Below are 6,000 nucleotides of genomic sequence, written 5' to 3' on the forward strand. Positions count from 1 at the left end.
AGTAAGGCTGTATCATGAATGTCAAATACATGCTGGAGACGGTGAAGTAATATATCATGGTATATTGTGTCAAATGCTGCAGACAAATCAAGGAGGGTGAGGACTGTACTCTTTCCGCTATCCAACGCAGAGAGAATGTCATTAACTACTTTTAGAAGAGTAGTTTCAGTACTGTGGCAAGGGCGATATGCAGATTTTACATTGCTAAAAAGACTGTTTGAATTTAGATGAGATACAAGCTGGGATAGAACAACCTTTTCTAAGATTTTTGATATGAATGGGAGATTAGAAACTGGGCGGTAGTTCTTTAAATCGTTATGGTCTAGTGTTGGTTTCTTCAGCAGAGGCTTTACAATGGCAGTTTTGAAAAATGATGGGAATTCCCCGGATGAGAGAGAGGTATTAATAACATCAGTTAGGGAAGGCAATACTGGATCTAAGCACTCAAGCAGCCGTGATGTTGGAATTGGATCAATTGGATATATATATATATATATATATATATATATATATATATATATATATATATATATATATATATATTTGTGTGTGTGTGTTACAAAAGCAAATACCATTTCTTTTTTAAGATATAATATAACAAGACGATAAATGTCAATACAACATTCATAGAAACTGTGTTAGAGTGAACATTTGAGTGAAACGCCAAAATAAAATGTTTAAATTGGAAGACATGAACAACTATAATCAGTTTCACCGTACAAAGTACACTCAATGAATGCGTGCACGTCAGAAGAATCATCTTTGTGAGCATTAGAATAGATTTTTCCATAAAGGCAGCTAAGAATGAGTTGAGTTACATATGGTGATGGCGTTAATAAAATTTATTGTAAGATTTATTTAAAAAACCGACTATAAACATTGTAATCAAAGGTTATTTCTCCTGTTTGTAGAACAATATATACCATTTTGGTCTTTGGATAGTCGTTGTTGTTGTTGTTTTAGGGTTTAACGCCATTTTTCAGCACACGATAGGCTATACATGGCGGTCAGTATTAATGGTGGAGGAAAAACCCGGGAAAACCCCGGAAAGAACCACCGACCCACGAGAAGCTACTGGCAAGCTTTCTCACATACCCACATCAGCCGAATCCGAGACTCGAACCCACGCAGACAGATGTGAAATGGCAGTGATCCGTAACCGAAAGCTCTTTAAACCACTCGGCCACTCGGGGTCTTTGGGTAGTACGAATAGAATTAACGCATTTCAAGGCTTCATCTTTATCTGAAAATGGCATACCTCTAATGCATTTTCTCGTACCGGATATTAGCAACATTCGGATGGCTATTAATACAAATGACAGATTACGTTTTGAAAAATACGAGAAAGCAATGCTAATTTCTTTAGTAAATACACGGAAATTTTTCCGATTATTAAAAGAATAATATGAATCTGTCTGGACAGTTAATGGCAACCTATTCCATTATGGTTCGTCGCTGAGTCCTATATTTAGCTTGGCAAATCATTTCTTGGAGTATCTAACCCTTCTCCATTTATAATCACTAAATAAGTCACGAGCTTTGACGAATATTCTTTGACGATAATTACAGTGATGATGATGATGATGATGATGATGATGAAGACAGTGGTGATAAAGACCTCTATAATATATAAGACGCAACTGCTTCTTGTTGTACATAAAAAGATGCCAATTTTGAGAAGACAGAAAATGAAAATGAAGGCAGTTTAAAGGTTTGAAATGAAATCACTATAAAATGATTGAGTTACATCATATAATTGTTTCCTGTCATATTCATTATATTTCTTGATTTAGTTTCCTTTTAAACTATTTTATAAATCGTGAACGGATTTATATATGTTTATACTACTTTTTTCATAGTTTAGAATAGGTATTGCAATATAGTTTCAAATACTCCATATTGTGTGTCTGTCTTTACTCTTTCGTTTCTTTTTTTTTTTTTGAAACAATAACTCTCAATAAATGTATTAATTTATATTGACTGCTGAATTTATTGCAATAATGTGACCAATTGTAGCCCCCCCCCCCCCCCGCCTGCCTACTGGCCTTTAAGAAGGTTCTTCTTGTAGCATTTAAAACTACGTTATGACCTAAAATTAGATGTATGTTGTGTGTCATATATCTTCATTTGTTGTAGAAATTTTAAATAAACTATCCCAAATAAAAACCCATCCTTCCTATTGTGATTTACACGCGATACCCGATATATGCCATACCCTAAATTTAAGCAGGTCATAAGAAGTAAACATTTTTATTAGCACTTCTATAACATGTAATTTAAATGTAATTTAAATAATACTAAACGGAGAGTGCGATATTGAGAACAAGGATGTGTATTAAATATTTCAAACCAAACATTGTACATGTTATTTGATATTTAAGGTACACGAGGTCTTAAATTCTTGGCACGTTCAGTCTACGTGATATTGTAGAATAAGTTTTTATTTTTTTATTTTAAGAGACAGTCTATGGTAATATATTAACTCATTGAGGAAAAAGAACCTACGGAGATTACAAAGTTTATGGAGTTTAATTTTTCTATAAGATCAAATAATTCAGAGTCTTTTTAATAGTAAGTTAAGATGCAAGATTCATATGAAGGTAGTCTCAGCCGACAACTATCTTTCATCTTTGGGTAATCCAAACTAGTCATTATTGTCAGTTTCCTGCAATGCCTATCAGAAAATTGTAACTTTCTTCACATACCCAGGAAACTTAATGTATAGACCCTAAAAGTTGTTTCAGTTTTTCAATTGCATATATTTAAGAGTTTATTGTTGTTTTCACTGCGTTTATCGTGGTATAAACAGTCAGTTGCCGAATCACACAGGGCATAACGCCCCAAAGGACGTTCTGTAAGCTCTGTGAGACAGTTTACACAACGATAAACGCAGAAAAAAAAACTTTAAACTCTTATAATTGCAATTTTTCATAATTTTATTTATCTTTATTTTGTTTTTAAAAGATAGTTCCTATCAGTTTTAGAGCTTTATTTAAGCTTATGAATTCTTGTTGAGCGCATCTGCAGCTTAATAGCTACATCAACATCAAACAAATAATCTTACCAATGGTAGGCGATCTAGGGTTTTGAACATTCCACAGCATGATCTTTTATCTAAACTGGCATTTGTGATCTGGGAAATGTTCAATATTCAAAGCAAAGGATGTGTTGTCTTGTTTGGCATACAAATGACAATTGCATTTCATGTGACTTGGTCGAATCGTTATTACCAGACATGTGAGTAGTCAATTGTTGTTTCATTAACTTGATTGTTGTTTTCATTTACAGTTTAGGCTATTTACAAGGGCTATATACAAATGAAATTAAGACTATAGGTAAATGGTTATGGTTATGGAGTCCAATTTATCCAACAATGCAAGACGTCGACCATGTCAGTTACAATGTGGGAGAAGGGGGATTTTACCATACCCCCCCCCACCTCGTAACTATCAAGGTCAGATACTTGCATTGTCGGGCTGTGACTCCAATCAGTATAATGTTAGACTTTGATCCCCCTCCCAAAATCCCCATATCCATCTACCTATCGTTTTAAATTCGTTTGTAACGAGACGCAGTGAATGTGCAGTACCACATAGCCCCAGTATTCTTCTTGGCACATTTTTAGTTTCCCAGCTTTTTTTTCCAAACCTATTCAAAGAAATAATTACTTCTCTCCAGATATTTTTTTTAAAGATTTCTTATTTCATTCTGTTAAATCAATTTAATAAATTTTCTAAATAAAATATAAACCTACCTTTTCCATTTCGTTTTAAAGGCGTGCAGCGTGAATGCCTTCCGATTCCGTGTTTACATTAGTTTCTTTGCACGTGACTCTATTTATAGAAGTATAATGTAGTTCTCCGCACAGTTTATACAGAAATAAACGCAACTGGGTCTGATGACATGGTTAAGTTTTGACCAGTAGAAATTGTCCCTACATTTATCAACTGATGCAACTGCAATTATATGTCTATGAATATGGTAAAAGAACTAACCCAAGGGAAGTAACAAACACGGATTGGTATGAGATGCAATTAAATGACATGGGGGGTGGGGGTGGGGCAATCATTACATTTTTGTAAACTTTTGAGCCTCTCCTTTTAGAATCAAGATAGCTTGTGACAGGTCAAATTAGCTCATCCGTGAAACACATTATCCAGCTGTGTAGTATATTTTTGGGAATTTCCTTCTGGTTACATTATATATAGTGGATCAGAGATTAGGTGAATATATATCTGGATATTTCAACCAAATTTCATCCAAAAATTAATTCAGATTGTTAAATAACTTTTATTTCTATCGTTCGTTAAAAATACGCCAAAATGGTGCTTAACAACTAGTAATAAATTTGTCGATAATTACTATAGTCTTTAAGGGAAGGTAACACTATGATGACGGGTGAGAGAATAAAACGACGAAAAGATGAACTTTGGGAAAACCAGCAGTTATGTGTGTGTGATTTGGATTTTTAACGTAATATCGCTACGATGTCTACAGTGTGGCAGTTTATAGTGATGTCTAGCAATGAGGCATAATGCCGCAGACATGTAGCATCATGTCCCACCCAGTCACATTATCCTGACAGCAGGCCAACCAGTCATAGCACTAACCTCTTAATGCTGAGCGCATAGTAGCTGTTACTATTATTTTTGTAAGTCTTTGGTATGAATAGGCCGGGTTTCGAACCTACGATCTCGCGCATCCGAGGCGGTTGCTTTAACCGCTAGGTAACCTGGGCGGTTCTAGCAGTTATGAACAGAACAGCCCATCATATTGGTCTGTCTCAAAATGAGTCTTCTTATATATAATTTGAGCGGCAACCATTAGCAGCATTTGAACCTGTCTCTATGGATTTAGCACGTACAATCGTGATGAAGAGTGCACCAAAACCATGTGAACCTGATCCAATTCCAACAGCACTGCTGCTCGAGTGCTTAGATCCAGTATTGCCTTCACTAACGGATGTTAATAATACCTCTCTCTCTCTCTCATCACTGGAATTCCCATGATTTTTCAAAACTGCCATTGTAAAGCCTCTACTGAAGAAACCAAAACTAGACCATAACGATTTAAAGAACTACCGCCCTGATTCTAATCTCCCATTCATATAAAAAAAATCTTAGAAAAGGTTGTACTATCCCAGCTTGTATCTCATCTGAATTCAAACAGTGTTTTTAGCAATGCACAATCTGCATATCGCCCTTGCCACAGTACTGAAACTATTCTTCTAAAAGTAGTTAACGGCATTCTCTCTGCGTTGGATAGCGGAAAGAGTACAGTCCTCACCCTCCTTGATTTGTCTGCAGCATTTGACACAATAGACCATGATATATTACTTCACCGTCTCCAGCATGTATTTGGCATTCATGATACAGCCTTACTGTGGTTCAAGTCCTACTTGGTCAACAGGAAACAAATTGTATCTGCAAATGGAATACACTCCAGCCCAGTTGATCTAAGTTGTGGTGTTCCACAGGGGTCTGTTCTTGGACCTGTTCTCTTCATTCTATACACTCAGCCACTCTCAAGTGTCATAGATCATCATCTAATGTCTCACCAATTGTACGCTGATGACACCCAAATATACAAATCTAGCCACCCAACTGAAGTTGATACTACAATCCGAGGTGTAGAGAGGTGCATTTCTGATGTGAAATCATGGATGACATGTAACAATCTGCAGATGAATGATGAAACAACTGAGGCCATTCTGATCACAACAAAAAGACTTTCTCATTCACATCCTTTACCTCAAAAAATAAATATCAGCAACACCAACATTAAATTCACACAATCAGTACGAAACCTAGGTGTTACTCTGGACAGTACTCTCACATTGTACCAACATGTCATGAACATATGCAAGACTGCATATCTTGAGCTGAGACGCATCAGCTCAGTTCGCAAATATCTTTCAGTGGATGCCACTAAAACACTTGTTCGTTCATTAATACTTTCAAGACTGGACTATTGTAACTCAATTATGTCTGGTTCATCTCA

Source organism: Sinohyriopsis cumingii, chromosome 14, assembly GCF_028554795.1.
Source record: "Sinohyriopsis cumingii isolate HCF-2022 chromosome 14, ASM2855479v2, whole genome shotgun sequence".
Classification (NCBI taxonomy): domain Eukaryota; kingdom Metazoa; phylum Mollusca; class Bivalvia; order Unionida; family Unionidae; genus Sinohyriopsis; species Sinohyriopsis cumingii.